The sequence below is a fragment of the Poecilia formosa genome, unplaced genomic scaffold, assembly GCF_000485575.1.
Source record: "Poecilia formosa unplaced genomic scaffold, Poecilia_formosa-5.1.2 Scaffold707, whole genome shotgun sequence".
NCBI classification, from domain to species: domain Eukaryota; kingdom Metazoa; phylum Chordata; class Actinopteri; order Cyprinodontiformes; family Poeciliidae; genus Poecilia; species Poecilia formosa.
Window position 1 is genome coordinate 72,711 of NW_006800646.1, and position 9,853 is coordinate 82,563.

Here is a 9,853-nt window from a genome sequence, read left to right on the forward strand (position 1 = left end):
ATGCGAAAAACAAAGGAAAGAAAACTAAGACATGTGAAACAGCCTGATGAGGCTCCAAACTTTATTATCTTCAAATTGTTTGTGACTGAAACAAAATTTGTGCTGCAGTAACCAGCAGTAACATTTGACTCATTCTAGCCAAATCTGAAGACCTCAGGAGGGGAACTTTCCTTCATTGACTGCAGACTCTTTTCTGAAAAGATCATTTTAAAAACTGAACAAACACGGCAAAGCAGGGATAAAAAGTGTGTTATACCACTGATATAACCAGCTTACTTTTCAAATTATCTTTACAAATATGAACGCTCTTATGTATCAGAAAGATCAGAAAGCTGATCATTTGTCATCAATTTTAAATTGATATGTTTTCCTCTGAAGTTTTGATTCCATGATATTTTAAAAGAAGAATTTTAAACTTTAGGAAACAAAGATCAGTTTGATGACTCTTCTTTATTACTGCGTTGTAAAACAAACAAATTCCCCTCCAGGGAGTTTCTAGTTTGATTCACAGTGACTTCTCTGGAAACGCAAAAGAATAATAAAAACAGGAATGCCAGAAACTGGATCAGCAGGTCCAACACACAGATGTTTCCTTCTCATCTTTGCCAAACCTGAGATCAACTCTGCATGTTCTGAATGAAACATGCAGGGGTAAAAAGTGTGATCAGAGAGGAAAATATTTTTCTACTGCCGTCTGAAGAAATGTACCACAACCAACCAAAACAACTAATCAGAGTCAGGATGAGGATCTTTGTGTTGTCAATCTACCTTGTAAACTTGCTGCTAAATGTGCTTATCCACTGTTTACAGGGGCCATGCTAACTAGCCTTAGCATTCATGAGAGGCTCTGCTGAGGAGGAGAAGCTGCTGTGTAGCAGGGTGAAAGGGGTGATGGGTGCAGTGAGAACAGAAGAGAAGAAATCAATAAAAAATGACACAATTGAATTAAACTATATGCAAGACCTTAACAACATTAATGAACAAACCATAAATTATCAGAATGAATACAAATGAAAAAGCAAAAAACACCAGCAGATCTGAGATCATAACAGAAAAACTGCCAGAATAATTATTGGATCAACTAAATACGATACAATATGGCTGCAGAATTTGTGGACTGAAGGTGTTTCAAACGTTTGGGAGACAAAGATGAGTTTGATGACTTCATCAATGTTCATTAAAATACCATTCTCCCCTCAGGTGAGTTTCTGTTTCTATTTCTCTGGAAACAAAAATAATAAGGAAAGAACACCAGTAACTGAATCAGCAGGTTCAGTACATTCACACAGTGATGTTTGCCAAGTTCTGTTTCAACCCAAGCAAATGAGAAAACAATTTTTCTTACACTGAAAGAGTCTATAGAAAATACAGTCTGTAGAAAATACAGAGTCTGTAGAAAATACAGAGTCTGTAGAAAATACAGAGTCTGTATGTCACCACATAAGAGTTCAAGTGATTCATGTTAATCAGTTACAAATAATTTTGCTCTAAAAACTTCGGTGCAGATTGATGAGTTGTTGTTTTAACAACTACAGTCTCAACCCTCCAGCAGCATCATCATCATCAGCAAACCATCAATAGCAATATTTTACATCAGGGAAAACATAGGCTGCATTTGTTGTGCATCGTCTTTAAATTATGATAATATGGTATGATTGGATTCTACATGAGATTCTTGATTAATATTGGTGTTACCTTGTAAGAGATTTTATGATTTTGCTCTATGTATCTCCTTTTAACTCTGAGCACAGTCCTGATCCGGACTCTGATCCAGAACAAGAAGATAGTTTTAACTATCGCAAAAACAGGAAACCTCCTGAAAATGTTATTAAACCACCAACATTCCATGATCTGCGAATTGAAGTACATAGAAACACCTGCAGAGGGCGCATAGAACTCAGCCCAGACTGGAGGACATGGAGAATAAACAGCTCCATTAAATCTATGTACAATTATACAATAACAGGTCACTAGCAAATGGAAAACAAGAGTATTCAAAATAAAATAAAGAATGTTTTGATTGAGAAAATATCTAGGACATTTTTATCTACTAGTATGCTCCCAAATTGCACAACATGAGTGAAACAACATTGAATCAATGTCAGGCAGAAACATTGAATCTACGTTGAAGCCTGGCATTGAAACAGAATTGAAAGTGGTTGGTGACTTACATGTTGAATCAGCGTTAAGGTTTCACCCATAACTGACATTATATCAATGTTGATTCAAATATCATCTCAATGTGGATCTGCATCCATATTTGGGTTGATTTTATATTGAATGAAAGGAATCAATGTTGATTCTTGTACATTTTTTGGTCTTATAGGTCGAAATCATAACATACCACTAAAAGTTTTTTCACTGGTGTTAAACAGACAAATTTATTGGCAGACGATGGGTATTATGTCATTCAAGATTATCTTATATTAACATATTTCCAAAAATATATGTACATAAGGTAAACAATGACAACATGGGAATGATATAACATTTTATTTAAGAAAAGAGAGACAAATCTTTAAACATATTTGACTCTATTTTGAACAACAGTCTTGTCTATGGAAGAACAGCATCCATGAGGTTAAGCTTTGTACTGTATGAACCAGGGAAACAGTACAAGTTGCGGTAACCCAAGTTTGACTCTGGTTGGCGTCACTTTGGTTCCTTGCGATGCCTTCCTCTCGTTCTGATGGGTAATGAAGCCACTTCTTGACAGTTTTGCTGCAGTCAGTCGGCTTTGGGTCAAACTGCAGAGCAGCTGCTGGAAAACATGAAAATAAAAAGCATAAATTTGAAACTGAACACAAAACTGTTTGATGTTACAGATCTTATTTATGCAATCAAATCAAAAATCAAATCAAATTTTATTTGTATAGCACATTTCAGCAGCAAGGCATTTCAAAGTGCTTTACATCATTAAACACAAAAATATAGAGTCATGCAACATTGAATCAAAAATCAAAAAAGCATCTGACAAAACAGAAAGGGGGGGGAGACTCTAAACCCACACCCCTTTTCTCCCTAGTGATTGAACCCGGGTTGGGATTCAAATCCCAATTATTGTTTATGGGAGATGTTCTTCAGGTGATAGAAGGCCGACTTTGTGACTGTCTTAATGTGGCTCTGAATGTTCAGGTTAGAATCCATCCATGAGGCCTATAATATGAAAACAGTCGCCAAACATTGTTTCTATTTTTTTTAAAACTGTAAACAGCTCCAGTGTCATACATAATAAACATTTTTTATAAATTCATGAAATAAAACTGCTTTTCTTTCCAGTTCTGTGATCAGACACTGTAGCTGTTAACTCTGTAGAGTCAAACATTACTTGCAGTTCCACTTTATGTTCTTTGATACTTGTAGGATCTTGTAGTGGAGCTTTAAGTGAAGCTACTTTTTCTAACCCCCAATCATCTGCATATTTTGGATCTTTGCTTTCAGTCATAAAGAAGCTAATGGTTATCATTTTATGACTTATATCTGAAACATTAAGGACATACCCCTTGGTTTCATCTCAACCCACATTTTCATCATCTTTCATCTTCTTCCAGAAGTATTTTAAAATGTCCTGACACCACTCCTTTCCATCAGCTTTGTCTTTCTTCTCTTGCTTATATCTACTCATCAAACTTTTCCAACATGTCCAGTAAAGGGACTTTTCCGAGATGCCACTATCTTTGGGTTTCTTCCAAACTCTGCAGCTCCTTTCAAGATCACTTCCTGAGGTCTAACAGGACACAGGATTTTATATTCTTCTCCAAACTGTTTTTTAATGTGCTGACGCAGTATTTGACTTTCTGTGAACCCTCCCCTCCCCCCCACTAAGACAGTGAATTCAATGTTGAGATGTTTTTTTTATATATATTTCTCTGAGACTCTTGGTGATGCCCTGCAGACTCTCATCATAGAAAGATCTTAGTTTTTTTCTGGATATTTTAATGACTCCATCGTTTCAATATCTTCATAACAATGATTGTAGGAGCCATAAAATATTCTCTGTATCATGATGTGGCCACTGAGTGTCACTGTGACTCAACAAAGTCATGTAGGAACCTTTGTGAAGGTGATTTTGCCAGACAGGAGAGTCAGTTTATTGATCGCTTACAGAGTGTCTTCCTAACACAAGAGAATAACATAAATGTATTTTCTTATGTTATTCAAAAAGAATTAACTAATTAGGAAAGATGTTTTTACATAGTAATGACCAGAAAAACAAACAAACAAAAAAAACATGTGAAAAAGCCTTTTGACCTTTGATGACCTCAAATGCTTAAAACATGATTATCTTCTAACAAAATGTTAGAAATAATCCAACATCATTATCTCTTCCAGTAACCAGCACTAACACTTGACACCATTCTTGCGATGGTAAATCTGCAGATCTGAAGGCCTTGTGCGGGGGACCTTCGTTACTGCAGGCTCTTTTCTGTAAACTTTTATTTCCTTTAGAGCTTTTCTGGTGTGAGGTTATTTTAAAATCTGAACACATACAGCAAATTAGAGGTAAAAGTCTGGTTCTAAACGCTCTTATGTTTAGGTCAGAAAGTTGATCATATTTCCTAAATCATAAGTTGATACTTTTTTCTTAAGAGTTTTGATTCCATAATCTTATAACAGGATAAAAGTAACTACAGCAGCAACAAAATGCTTAACACTGAGGCTCTGAAGGGCTCATATGTTGCCTCATTAGATGTCAAAAGCCATTGTTAGTGGCATAGGAAGGCAGCACTGGGTAATATGTGGAACAAAACTATAAATTAATGCAGCTTCCTCAGTTTTTTAATGATACAATATTTCACAGCGTTTTATGTTTCATCACAAATACTGGCTTCAGGAACCACCACGGTCAGCTTTTGTTACTGTAATGTCTTTCACTAAAAATCATTTTGTGTGGAATCCTGTTCACCGGTGTAAGGCTCAGACTTTTGAAGGAAACATTTAAAGTCTGAGAACTTTGTGCTAAGAAAATGGTTCTGTAAAAATTAAAAACGGTTTCTGTTTTTAATTTTTACAGTCTCCTTTTAGATCACTGAAAAGTAGCCTAATAAAATTCCATGTCAATTAACTAGCATTTCATAAACTATGCAAAGGTATTAATTTTACTTTGACACCTTTTGCTGTTAAGCTTCTGCCAGGATATAATGTTACAACAAAGCTATATATGTCTCTGCATTACGTAGATAGTATCACTCTTTGTTTGCCACATTTCTTCTCTGCTTATTCTGACAATTACATTATTTACAATAAATGGAAAAGAATGACTGATTTTTCCAATTAAAAGCAACGTTACAATTTAAAGTGTTGCTGTGACGGTAAGAATACCTGGTAGTTACTTTACTGTAATATGTACAACACAGATCTTGGGGTTGAACTGAAGTGAATTTTTACTTCATGTTTCAGTTCCTGATATCCAGATTTACATTTCTCCCTATGAGGGATGAAGGATGCAGATATTAGGTGATTACATTTCATTTGGTCCTAAAAGGATGGCCTACTGGTCTCCTTATAGTCCACATTGGAATCTCACGGAGCCCAGCCAAAATTAGAGGTAAAAAAGAATAAAGTGAACACATTTAAAACTAATATATAATGATGCATATGACACTTTTTGCAATTAATCTAGCTGCCATACACAGGTTAGGTTTCTTTCAAACTAAAATTAACTAAAAAGCCACATTTTAAGAGAACATTTTAAACTTCCCTTAATATGTTAAGGCAGTGGTTCCCAAACTTTTTCTCCTGGGCCCCCCCCAGAGGTTTCCAAACATTTTCTGGGCCCCCCCTATGGATTACAAATGGCTGTCTGGTTGAACAACGTGAAGAAATGGGTGGGAGGGGGGAGAGAGAGGATTCTTAGAGACTCCCTGCCCCTGGGGGGAGGGGGGATCGACTTTTTTGGGGACAAAATAAATGTACGTAGCTGAACATAGACAACAACATCGGTAGCCTACAGGCTACTTGTTAAGCTTAAGGTGCTGTATTGATATTAGCTAGTCATCTTTTAGCTAACATTACTGCATCCAACAGCTTTACTCAACTCAGTCGGTTAGTTTGGGGGAAAAACTGTGAAAAGTTATTTGCGTTTTCTGGTTTGCTGTGATTCTAACACACCTGTAGCTCTGCACAGCAGCAGCAGGTCTCCTTCACTGCCGCACAGGTGGAAACCCAGCGCGAGCGTCATAGCGTTCATGTTGTGTTTAAAGGCGGCTCGGAAAAACAGGTTACCACATGTTAACAACAGATTAAACAGTTTTAAATAATGATAAAAGTGACAGAGGACACAGATATGGGAAGTGTGGAAGCCCCTACTGTATCAAATTGACATAGGAATAACAGAGAGTTGGCCATTCAAAGGTAAAAACCCAGCGCATACAGCGTTCTAGTTTTGTTTTTTTCATCCAGACGGCTTCCCGCGCCCATCCTGCAATGGCACGGCGCCCCCCCTAGGGGGCGCGCCCCACAGTTTGGGAACCTCTGGTTTAATCCGTTGTTAACATGTCGTAACCTGTTTTTCCGAGCCGCCTTTAAACGCAACATGAGCGCTTCGACGCTACCGCTGGTTTACATCTGTGCGGCAGTGAAGGAGACCTGCTGCTGCTGTGCAGAGCTACACAGGTGTGTTAGAATCACGGCAGCAAACCAGCAAAATACTAAGAACATTTTACAGTTTTTCCCCCAAACTAACCGACTGAGTTGAGTAAAGCTGTTGGATGCAGGTAATGTTAGCTAAAAGATGACTAGCTAATATCAATACAGAACCTTAAGCTTAACAAGTAGCCTGTAGGCTATTGATGTTGTTGTCTATGTTCAGCTACGTACATTCATTTTGCCCCCAAAAAAGTCGATCCCCCCTCCCCCCAGGGGCAGGGAGTCTCTAAGAATCCTCTCTCCCCCCCCTCCCACCCCCTCCTTCATGTTGTTCAACCAGACAGCCATTTGCAATCCATAGGGGGGGGCCCAGAAAATGTTTGGAAACCGCTGGGGGGGCCCAGGAGAAAAAGTTTGGGAACCACTGGATTAAACCGTTTTTAACTGCTGATAAAAGTAACAGAGGACACAGATATGGGAACTGAAGCCCCTACTGTATCAAATTGACATAGGAGTAACAGAGAGTTGGCCATTCTAAGGTAAGAAACCCAGCACATACAGCGTTCATGTTTTGTTTTTTTCATCCAGACGGTTTCCCCCCCCCCCCTTGCAATGGCACGGCGCCCCCCTAGGTGGCGCACCCCACAGTTTGGGAACCTCTGCAATAGGGGCACATCGCCCGTCTAAAACCGATATATGTCCGATCTTCTAATTTCCTTTGCTGCATAATGTACATTGCATTTATTCTGGCGTTAGGTAAATGTACCTTGAAGGAGAATAACACTTAAATAAAAGTCCAACAAGGATATTAATTTAGAATTAAAAATAACTCACCCTGAATTACCATGATAGATATAATGAATTTAATAACAGTGTCTCATTAATGAAGGGAAAAAATTCAATCCAGACTTTAAGTTTAGGGTCTGGTTCGCAGAATATGCAGTTACATTTTTTCCCAATTATTCAATGAAAAATAAAAACTAACCTCAGTTAAGTAAAATAAAATTGTAATAAAAACCTTTGGAATTGTAATGATTTCTTTTTTTAAAACAAAATGTTTTGTTTAAAAAACTTTTTCTAAATTAAATAACTAATTTTTGTCTCGTGAACTTAAAAAGTTATTTGCCAAACATAAACTTTTATTTACACACATCAGAAATATTTTCATGTGAGAATCACAAGCAAAACTTTGAGTCACAAACAAAAGAAACAAAAGAAAATATTTCTGACATGTGCAAATAAGTTTGTTTTGCAAATAATATTTTCACTTCATGATACAAAAATGTGTGATTTTTATTTAAAAAAAAGTTTTTTTAAGCAAAACTCAATATCCTTTTCTCATGGTGACATGCATTAACAATTAAATTTTTGCTTTGTTTTTTTCTCCAGTTCCACATGAAAGTTTGATGCAGCTCTGCTTTCCTGAATGGACCATCTTCATCTCCACTGCAAGTGTAGCAAACAGGCAGCTCTTTTTTATAGATTACAGTTCACAAGGTTGCGTTGAACCCTTGTTTATATTTTAGTAGTGTAAAGACAAAATATGTCTGGTGGTCTAGCTCTGATTTACATATCTTGCTAAATTGCGGGTTTTAATATTGCAATACTTTCCTAAAACAAAATAGACCTGCAGAAAGAAATTACTAATAAAATATCTTACATATGCATAGCTGTATGCTATGTAGAGATTTTCCTTAGTTTTGATTGTATATCTCACAATTTTGTAATTTATCATTGTTTATTAAACTCTGAAAGCTGTGTGGCTTTGTTAATATTCTGTCCTAGAATGCGGTTAGATGTGCCTTTTTTTTTGAGCTCCTGCCCCTTTAATGGTCTCTGCACGGCCCTGAGAATGACAATGCAGAACAACAACCTGAGTGAAGGACTAATACTAAGGGCTAATAAACAAGAGAGAGAGCTGAATAAAATATAAAGAATCCACAAACCTAAAGAGAAAAAGTCTAAACTAAAATGAACAGAGAACAGAACACAAGAAAAAAGTTAAATAAGAAAAAAAACAACATTGAAACAAAAGATCTTGACAACAGTAATGTGCAACCCAGAAATTATCAGGATGGAAAGAAATTGGAAAACAGCACTAGATCATAACAGAAACACCGTCACAGAATAATTACAGTATACTGAAAGTCACTAAAGCCAATGAAGATAAAAGAATATGGTAGACGAATTTGGGGACTAAAAGTGTTTCTTAAATGTATACAGAGTGAATGTTGTCTACAGATAAAACTGTTAAAGTTTAGAAGACAAAGATCAGTTTGATTCTCCTTTGTCACTGTTCTGTAAAACACATTTTACAGTTAGGGGAGTTTCTGGTTTGATTCACAATGACTTCTCTGGAAACGCAAAGAACAAGAAAAGAATGCCAGAAACCGGATCAGCAGGTCCAACACACCCACACTCTACTGTTTCTTTCTCCTCATTTCCAAGCCCTGACCTGAGATCAACTCTACAGGTTCTGACTGAAACTAGTCTTTAGCCAAGATAGTTTATTAGATTTGATCAAACAAGATAGCACGTTTCTGGAACAAAATTCCTTTCAATCCATGAAAAAAGAAACTCCCTTTAATACAGTGGTTTCCAAACTTTTTCTCAGTTTTCAGATTTAACTAATGATAAAAGTGACAGAGGGCACAAATATGGGAAGTGTGGAAGCCCCTGCTGTATCAAATTTATATAGGAATAACAGAGAGTTGGCCATTCCAAGGTAAAAACCGAGCGCATAAAGCGTTTTTTTTTTTTTTTTTTTTTTCATCCAGACGGCTTCCCTCCCCCACAGTTTGGGAACCTCTGCTTTGATAACAGGAAAATACAGGCTCTACATGTCATCACAGATGAGTTTAGTTTATTATTTTTAATCAGTCAGAGGCATTTTACAAATGATTTCTCATATAAAACAAATTCAGTTGTGATTAATAAACAATTAACTAGATAGTGGCCTGTTTCCTGATATTTCATGACAATTACTGTAGAATAGTTGGATGTCATGGTGGCTGATAATAAAACATGTTCATGCAAGGACCAGGTGTGTATTAATGAAAATAACATAACTGACATCAGTTAATGCAGAATAGGGTTACATGTATACCCAGATAGCACATGATGTTAAATCAACGTTGAAAAATAGTTAGAATCGTTGATTTTTGGTTGAAATCAACAAAGGACGATGGATCAACCATCAAACAACCATCCAATCAAACCGTTGAAACTGTGACATTGAATCAACGTTGTTTTGTGGTTGAAATCT

At 36.6% G+C, this 9,853-nt stretch overlaps 1 long non-coding RNA gene across 1 annotated transcript; it reads left to right on the top strand.

The window, feature by feature from the left end:
• The first annotated feature begins 418 nt into the window (after positions 1-418).
• LOC107834661 (uncharacterized) lies at positions 419-9,121 on the top strand. Its single transcript, XR_001660469.1, has 2 exons — positions 419-572; positions 8,991-9,121. It is a non-coding gene; the product is annotated as an uncharacterized LOC107834661 (long non-coding RNA).
• Positions 9,122-9,853: the final 732 nt, after the last annotated feature.